A 10136-nucleotide genomic window follows, 5' to 3' on the forward strand; every position below is an offset into this window, starting at 1 on the left:
ATGGGAAAATGGGCATGTTGATGTACTGCAACTGGAGCTGTGAACTGGTCCATTCTGAAAAGACATTTGGAATTATGACCTCAAATTTATTAAACTGTGTATGCCCAGCAATAACATTAGAAGGTCTATACCCCAAAGAAGACAAAGAAAGATGAAAGGAAGTCAAATCTGAAGATAAAATAATTAAATTACACTTTTTTAAAAGTAGAGGCTAGAAGAATAGACAAAATATGTATAAAAACATTTGTAGCAGCACTTTTTGTGGTGGCAATAAATTGGAGATCAAAGAGATGTCCATCAATTAGGAAATGACTGAACAAGTTATGTTATATGAATGTGATGGAATAGTGTGGTATAAGAAATGACAAGCAGGAATTTTCAGAAAAAACCTGGAAATATTTATATAAATTGATGTTAAGTGAGCAGCAGGAGAACATTGAACAGCAATATGATAAGAATAGTCAACAGTGAAAGAGTTAGCCTCTCAGATCAAGGCATTGATCCAAGACAATTCCAAAGGACCCACAATACTGCTGCTATCTACCTGCAGAGAAAGAACTGATGAACTCTGAGTACAGATTGAGACATATTTAAAATTTTTCTTTATTTTTTCTTTTTGTCTGTGTTTTGCAATATGGCTAATATAGAAATGTTTCACATAATTTCATATGTATAATTGATGTCAAATTTCCTATCTTCTCAACTAGAGGGGAGGGGCAGGAAGGAGGGAGAACATTTGTAACAAAAACATTTTAAATTAATGTTAAAAATTTTTTTGACATGTAATTGGGAAATATTTAATAAAATAAAAAATATATTGGAAGAGAAAGAGATGAAGATTTCAGAGAAACCTGAGAAGACTTGCATGAACTAATGCAAAGTGAAATGAAAGAGAACAATTTTCTATTTTTAATAATATTAGAAAGATGAACAGCTTTGAAAGGCTTGGGAATTCTTGTCAACACAATGACCAACCACAGTCCCAGAGGATTCCTGATAGAATATTCTATCCACTTCTAAATAGAGAGGTGATGGACTCAATCCAGATTGTGGTAAACATGGTTAATGCAGGTATTTGTTTTTTCTTATTTTCTCAGTAGGGGGAATAAGAGAGAACTTAGATCTGGAAATAAAACAGTTAAATTAAATTTTTTTCAAAAACAGAGACAAGAAGTATATAGTCCTTTCTAGTGGTTTGATGGAGGAAGAGAGATAAGATAGTAACTTGATAGGAGAGTAGAATCAAATAAGGGTTTGTTTTTTAAAAACTTTTACCTTTCATCATAGAATCAATACTGTGTATTGGTTCCAAGGTGGAAGATCAGTAAAGGCTAGGCAATGGAAATTAAATGATTTGCCAGGCTCACATAGCTAGGAAATGTTTGAGGTCAAATTTGAACCCAGGACCTTCCATCTCTAGGCCTGGTACACAATACACTGAGCCATCTAGCTGCCTTCAAGTGAGGTTTTTTTTTTTTAACTCAGGAGAACTATAGGTTAATTTACAGATAGCAGGGAAGGAATTAGTAGGAAAAGAGGGTGAAAATTAGGGAGAGAGAAGAGATAATTGAAGGGATAATCTAGAAGAAACAGGAAAAGATGGGATTAAGGACACAAGTAGAGGGAGGCATTGTCAGGGAAAAGGGCTCTCCTCCAAGATTGGAGTAGTCCAAAACTTCCAGCCTCTGAGACTGGAATAATATTTATATGTCACTAAAAGATTTAGGCAAGTTGAAAAGTTTTGAAAACAACAAAAATAAGAGGAAATGATCAGAGTAGTTTGTAAAGCAGAATAGGATGATTAAAAATACCAGACTGTGAGGCATTGAAAAGAGGGTGAAACAAAGCCATGAGAGTTGAAGATCCTTGGGAGTGAATAGAGAGAAGAACCAGTAGTAATTTACTATTATTGTTATTGAGTATTTTAAGAATACCCAGTGACTGGGCATGAAGATACAAAAGCATTGATGATATTTATATAGAGTTATAAGGTTTACCAAGCTTTTTGCTCACAACATTTCAAGGTTGTTAAATGCAATTGTCTTTATTCTGCAGTCGGAGGAAATGGAGGCATAGAGCGGTTAAATCAGTTGCCCAAGGTCACATGATAAATCATAAATCACATCATAAATGTCAGACCCTAGACTTGAACTTGTCTTCTGACTTCAGGTCAGCATTCTCTTCCAAGCAGTTGGGAGGCAAGAAGAGCACCAGGATGATGCAGTATCACAGAAACCAAGAGAGGATAGAGTTTCAAGAAGTAGGTCACCTCTAGGATGTTGAAAAAAGGATAAATAGGACAAGGACAGAAATAAAGCTTTTGGATCTGATTCTTCATCTGCAAAATGAGGAGATTGGACTAGATCTTCAAGGGCTTTCTTTTCCAGCTATAAATTCTCTGATTTGGCTAGGGAGGAGGTTATATTGATCTTATCACTAACTCTGGCTGCTCCCTGATGACCAGTCACATAATAAATCATAGTTTTAGAATGAAATAAAATATAAGAAAAGATATAAGAAACCATCTAGTCTCACTCATTCCCTTGTTTTACAAAGATGAAAATTTGAGACCTGAAGAGATTCAGTGACTTACCAGAACAGCATTAGCCTTTGAATGCCAGGCACAGATGCCCTGTGTACCCAGTAACAGTGCCTCTCCAAGTGCTGGTCCTCACATTTTTCTCTTCTTCATTTCCCTAATCTGTGCATTGACTTGCCCATGGTATTTCACTCCTCTTCCTCCTTTAGGCAGACATTCTCTGCCTAAAATGACCCCATTTCTATTCTCTGGCAGTGCCTTCTTCCTGGAAATAACTTGGTTTTCTTTCTCCCCTGGCAGGAGACCCCCTGAACAACAAGGCTCCTTTGCCAGTAACAGGCCCAGGCCCTTGCTTTAGTCATTTTTTTTTCTTTCCCAGAGAGACCCAAGCAAACTGTGATCTTAGTAGATCTAGGTTTGTTTCTGGGTCAATGTGTCAGACTGATCATTTCTCTTTTTTGGCCAGGGATCTTGCAAGATGCCACCTTCTTTCCTAGATCACTGAGGTCAATTTGCATTCCTAATGGCTAACATTTATATAGTTTTGTCATTTATTAATGCTGGGTCTGGAGTCAGGAAGACTGGAGTTCAAATCCAGTCATAGACACCAGACATGTGACACTGGGCAAGTCATCTAATCTCTGCCTCAATTTCCTTATTTGTAAAATGGGGATAATAATAGCATCTATCTCTCAGGGTTGTGAAGATCAAGTGAGATAGTAATTATAAAGTGTTTAGCATAGTACCTGGCATGTAGTATGTGCTACACAGATGTTAGGTGCTATTATTATCACACTCCTAAAATGTATATGATCTCTGATTCAATTTGGGTCCTGAGATTTCTTATTTTATGTCACAAGTATTTGGAGCCCTTCCTGTCCCCACCCTCTACCCTTAAGAGGTGATAAACTTCTGTTTGTTGTTGATGTTTAGTCATTTTTCAGTTGTGTCCAGTAAGGCCTTTTAGAGTTTTCTTGGCAAATAAATGAATTCTGGAGTGATTTGCCATTTCCTTTCCCAGCTCCTTTGACAGATAAAGAAACAGAAAACCAACAGGGTTAAATGACTTGCTTAGGGTCACAGCTAGTAAATGTCCAAGGATGGATTTGAACTTGGGTCTTCCTGATTCCCTGTCAGGTGCTCTATGGATTGGGCCACCTAGCCCATTTAGTAGGAGGACCAACTTATCTAGGTCAGGGACCCTGTCCTCTAAAGGAGCTAAAGGGAGAAGGTGGTATAGATGGGGATTGTGTGCCTTTTTTTTTCCTGCTTTTGCTTTTGAATCAGCTCATAGATCTGTCTTTGGATGCCTAGTGTACATGGCACTGTACCAGACACTCTGGGGGATATGAAGGAGGGCTTCTTTCCTGTTTTGCCATTCCCTGCTCCTTTTTGCTCTGCAGGCTTCCCCCATTATGTCTGAGAAACCACATACAGGAAAACAAGTGCTTGGGAGGAGGTTGAAAAAGGAACAGGAAGGGCAGAGAGATGGGAGTTACCTACTGTTCCAACGGTAGATTGGATCCTCCTCTACTTGGTCCAGGCCACTTTAGTTCAACACAACTCTATGGTGCTATGGGGTCTTTTTCATCTAAAGACTATTAGAAAAATTTAGGCAAAGTACTCTGGGAGTCTGGAGGGAGCTTCAAAGGGATTTGCCCCACATTCTGACTTGATAGCTCATCTCTAATCTCCCACGGGTTTAATGATCATTTCTATGCAGCTGATATATATATATATATATATATACAGGAGCATTTCTTTGCTGATCATTGGCTGCCTCTTGCATATCTTAAACTGGATGTTTTATAAGCATCTCAATATGTTTCACAGAATTAATTTCTTTTCCCCAGACCTTCCCCTCTTTCCAATTTTCCTATAATAGTCAGAGGCATTATTGTCCTCTCCCATAACCTAAGCTCTCAACCTTGGTATCATACTTGATATCTCAGTCTCTTGACAGAAACAGTTTCTCCATATCTTTCTCCTCTCCCCTCTGAGGCCCTCATCTGGATTCACTTGAATTATTTCAATGCTTAAGTCTGCTGGCCCAAAGTCAGACTCCGTTCAGTTGTCAAAAGGATTTTCCTAAAGTTCAGGTCTGACCATATTACCCCAGTTCAGTAAGTTCCATCAGCTCCCTATTTCCTCCTGAATCAAATATAACACCCTCTGTTTGCCTATCCCACAACTTTCCTATTTTTTTTTCTTGTACTCGAGTCCCCCCATGAACTCTATGATACATTTTTTTCTGTTCTTCACACATGACACTCTTCCTGATTTCCCAGATCTTTCCATGGGCCCAGGTCCCACCTCCCCTCCCCCTGATTCCTTACCTATAGCTCCTAGCTTTCCTGGCTCCCCTCAAAGCAGGCCTTTCTAGTTGTCCCAGCCGCTCATTCCCTTTCTTCTGAAATCATCTTCCATGTGTTCTATGTGTATCTTATATGTGGTATTTACTTGTTGTCATTAGACTGTGAGCTCCTTTTGAGGGCAGTGCCTACTTTTTTCACTCTGTATCCTCAGTGGGTATCACAGTGTGCTTGGCATATAATAAATGCATAAATTAGTAAATAACTATTGACTGATTGATTCATGGATTGAGATATCTGGGTGTGGAAACAGCAAACTCATTGAATCAGTGGCCAGGGCTTTCACTCATTCCATTTATATCAGACAGCATAAGAGCTACCAATGTGATTCCTCTTCATGAGTTTTACTGGGAGAGAGCTTTTCTTTATGGGGATGAACTGACTTTCCTTCCAGAGATTCTGGGTGGGATCAGAAGATGGTCCCTCCTTTAGTTTGCTATGGTGGGGACACATTCAAACAGTAGTTTGCAGTATTTTTCATCTACATTATTTTGCTTGAATGCCGCCAGTCTTATTAGCTGGTGACTGGAACTTGGTCTGGTACCTGAGTTCAGGTGCTGGGTGAGGGAGAGGCAAGGGTGGGATGATGAGCAGGAGCCTTCTGCTGGGACCCCAACAAGGTAGTACAGAAAAGGCAGCAGGGAGGCTGGAGAACATGTTTGATTAGCCTTCAGGACTCTGGCCAGTGTCCAATTCAGAGGACTGCTGGTGAGGCATGCCTACCATCTCTCAGTGGAGAGGTGGTGAAGTGTATGTGCAGAACAAGGCTTGCAGTTTTAGATGTGGACAAGGTGTTGATTTGTTTTGCCTGATCGTATTTATTTGTTATGAGGGAGGTTTCTATCTGGATCTTTGGAAAGTTGTAGTTGTAGTGATATTAAAAAAAAAAGCTACAGTCAAACTTTTTTAAAAGAAAAAAGTTCACATAATACAATTTTAAAAATAGCTTACATTTATATGGCACCCACCATTTGGCACCACTGTGCTAAGTAAGCCCTTTACATTTCTTCTCTCAGTTGAGCCTCCCAACAATCTTATTACCAAAATCTTACTGGATGAATTTCTTAGGGATATGGACTCGATTCTGCCCCTGAGGGCTTTACAGGACTGAGGGAGAAGGAATTCCTATCAGACCCATGGCAGAATATGGATCTGCTCCCCAAAGCTTTAAATACCCACATTTTTGCCAAATTGCCCCTTCCTCTGAGGCCCACTGCTCAGAGCCACCCAGACCCCTTCTTCATTAGTGAAACTAATTTTCTCAGTTGTTGATAGGGAATGAGACATTTTATGTGCTCTGAGATTATCCTCTCTGTTCATATTTTAGCACAAATTATTGAATTAACTGTACTCTCAAGTTAATTTTTCTCTCATGCCTCATTGACAATGCTCATTTACTTATACCCCTGCTGAGTTTCTTTCTCTCACATGTACATAAATAAACCTTAACTTTTTCTTGTTCCCGACTACCCATGCTCTTAACTGCTCAGACCTACTTCTAACTCTTTTCCCTAATTCCATTCTGGTTCCTTTGTAGTATCTATGAGCACTGAGGAGATGTAGCAGGACTTGAAGTCAGGAAGACCTGAGCTGACTAGCTGTGTGACCCTGAACAAGTCACTTAACCTCTGTCTGCTTCAGTTTCCTCAGGGTGATTGTAAGAGTCAAATGAAATAACATTTATAAAGTGTTTTTGCAAACCTTCAATCTCTATAAATGCTAGTTACTATTACTATGAATTTTGAACTGGAAGAGACCCTAGAAATCATTTACTCTGGCGTCTACTTCATTATTGCCATTTTAGACATTAGACAAATCTCAAAGTCACAAGGTAACAATTAGCAAAGTTTGAGCCCAGGTCCTTTGACTTCAAATCTGATGCTCTTTTCTCGACTTTTACCCTGACCTCCCAACCCCTCACTTCAGGGAATTCTTGCCCCCTTCCCCCCCCATGTTTCCTGTGCTTTTGCCAAGACCTGCTGGCAAGGGCTGGGGGGAAGGATTAAGTAGGACTGCCGGAAATCTTGCACCACCCCGGGTATTTGTCATCAGAGATGATGGAAGCTGGAATTCCCAGAGAAAAGTTCTGGCTTATACCAGGGCTTATGCCTTAGGTTTGAGTTGCGTTGCTGAAACGGCCAAAAACAGGCCTTTCTCCTTCCTATTTCCTAGGACCCTCACTACTTGAGTTCAACTCTTTCCAGCACTCCAAGATGGAAGGCTTGTTTCTGTTATTTACATGGATCCCAGGCAAACTGGTCCCCTTCTTAGGAGCTTCAGAACTGAGAGACAATGCCAATCTAGGACTAGCTGATCCAGGTAGTGGTGAGCCCTCAACATTTAGGCTGTTCTTCCCCTGAGGGGTTTCTGGAGAGCTTCTACTTCATACCCTCACTGTTTAAGTGTTTGTTATGCTTTCAATATGCTTCCTGCCTTTGCCCACCTCCACTTTTCTTTATGCCTTCTACCCCATTCCCCATGTGCCCAACACACACACACACACACACACACACACACACACTCCACGGTTATTGAGGGGCCTAAAGAGAGAAGACTTCTCCCAAGGATGAGCTAAAAACCTGAATGTTCCTCCCACCATAGACTACCACCCTTGTGGGCTCCCCCATGCCCTCGTTTCCTTGCCTCAGCTAGACTCGTTGAGCCTGGGGACCACTCGTGCATCCTGACAACAGGTGCTTCCTGTGAAGGTTCCTGTTGCCTTATTGCTCTATTCAGCTTCCCCAGCAGGTGGTTAGGACCAAAGCCAGCCCTACTTCATCCCCCAAGCTCTGTTGGGGGTGGGGAGGATCAGGATGTACTGGGGGGTCCCCATGGGAGACATCACCATACAGAGAGGTCACCATGATGATGAATTTGGACTAGAAGGGATGTTCACTCTGGAAAGAAGTTGTTCATCGTGTACACACAGAGCTAGAAACAGACACAGTATGTATATGTACCCTTGCTATGAGTACATAGTGTTTTCAGGCAGGTCTCCATTGTGAAGGGGGGATGGGGAATGTCTTGTGATGGCATGCAAGGGAGGAGAATGGAATGAACTGGGTAGAGGAAAGGAATTTGTTGTTGAATCGTTGCAGTAGTGTCTGACTCTTCAGATCCCATTTGGGATTTTTCTTGGCAAAGGTCCTGGTGGTTTGCCATTTTCTTCTGCAGCTCGTTTTATAGATGAGGAAACTGAGGCCAACAGGGTTAAGGGACCTGCTCCAGGCCTCACAGCTAGTATCTGAGGCTGGATTTGAATTCAGGTCTTCCTGACTCCAGGCTTGGCACTCTCTCCACTGTACCACCTAGCAGTAAGGGAATCCCTTTCTCCAAATGCCTTCCTTCTTTTCACTTAACACATGGGGTATACTTTAAGATAAATAGGGGAGTGAATAAGATTTAGAATGGTTTGGGAAGGAGTCAAAGGAAGAATCAGGGATTTAGCCTTGAGATCTAAGGGCTCATTTCTTCAGGCTATTATTTCCCAGCCTCCATCAGAGCTCCTTGATCTTTGATGGGAACTAGTACATACTTCTCTTCCCCTTCTTCTATAGCCTCAGTTATATTCTCCTCCAGCCCAGCTTCTGTAACTTTAGAACTCTATGAAACCTTCACTTCCCAACTCCCATTAAAAGGCCATCCTTTTGGAGTAGATAGGTGGCTCAGTGGATAGAGAACCAGGATACAAGATACAGAGATAGAGAACCAGGATACAAGATGCAGAGAACTTGGATACAAGAAGTCATGGGTTCAAAGCTGGCCTCAGATAATTGCTAATTGTGTGGCCCTGGGCAAGTCACTTAAGCCCCATTGCCTAGCCTTTACCCCATTCTGTCTTAGAATATGCAGTATTGTTTCTAAGAGAGAAGGTAAGAGTTAAAAAAAGGTCCATCCTTCCCCAAATCTCCCTTTCTAATCTTTTCAGGGCTACCACCAAGTCTGGAGTTGGCAACTCTAGACAAATTGGGGTACCACTTCACTGAGTAGTTGAGCTGTTAACATAAAAAGATAATTAATTGCAGAGATACCATAGTTTAAGGTACATCATAGGAGCTTAAGGAGGGAGGGAGTTCTTCCCAGCCCTCGTGATAATCTAGCTTTAAGCTATTTTATAATTTCTTTATTCAAAAACATCTTGAGTTGGGTTTTCCTATTTTACCCCAGACAGAAGTGTGGGAATCACTCATGAGCCCTACTCCAGTACTGACTGGTACAGAACACCAACCTGGACTGATCTGCCTCTTCCCTAGGACAGCCTTTTGTAGGCCACCATCTTGGGGCCTTTAGGCTCTTTAAAAGGCACTTATATTGCCTACTGTCCCTCCCCCATCACGCATTATTAACAATCTTAATCCTTTGATTCTCTCATGTGACAATCTTCATGGGAACATAGAAATTAGAACACGAACAGACATCAGCTTGTCTGGATTCAACATTTTACAGCTAAAACTTAAGACCCAGAGAAATACAAGCAGTTACTTTAAGAATAAATCAGGATTTGAACTTGGGTCCTGTGACTTCTAATAAAGTATATTTCACCTTCTCTTATCTCCACCTTGCCAAACTCCTGATCCTTGGTCTCCCTACTTTCTCCACTGGTCCAACAGAGTCCTTCTTCCCCTCACACCCAAGCCTCTTTCTCTTGGTGAGAAGGGAAATCCTGAAGCAACTCTTAGGTTCAGGCCTTCTCACCTGATTCTCCCCTCGCAAGCATCTTCCCTTGCCTTGCCTTGGTCTCCTTTCTCAACTCTGCTGACTCAGACACAGACTTTGTCGCCCTCTGGAGGAGAAAGTTCAAGGTCCAGTAGTTCTGACCATCACTTGAGCTTGTCTTCGCCTCAGTACCCAAGCCCTACTTCAGCTTTTTTCTTCCCCTTTCAAGCCTTCTGTTTCTTGGGGCTCTCCTGCATCCCCTAGGCTGTACCTTGCCTCTTCCCTCCCTTTCCTACCCCACTACTCCCAGTCTTTTCCCCACCTTCTCTGTTGTCTTCCAGCCTCCAGAGATCCAGCCTTGTCCAAGGTCCTGAGCTCCTAGGACTGGCTACAGTAAGGGACGTGGAGACTCAGGCCTGGTCTGCCAACGAGTTCAAACAAAATTAAAGACCCGTAGTTGAAGACCACCTTTTCCACTAGCTTGCTAGGCTGCCATCCTCCTCCTGTCCCAACAGCTCACACCAGGACTAGCCGGTGGGGGAATAAGAGCTCAGGTTTCCATGTCTGTT

This window comes from Gracilinanus agilis, chromosome 2 (genome assembly GCF_016433145.1).
Source record: "Gracilinanus agilis isolate LMUSP501 chromosome 2, AgileGrace, whole genome shotgun sequence".
Taxonomy (NCBI): Eukaryota; Metazoa; Chordata; class Mammalia; order Didelphimorphia; family Didelphidae; genus Gracilinanus; species Gracilinanus agilis.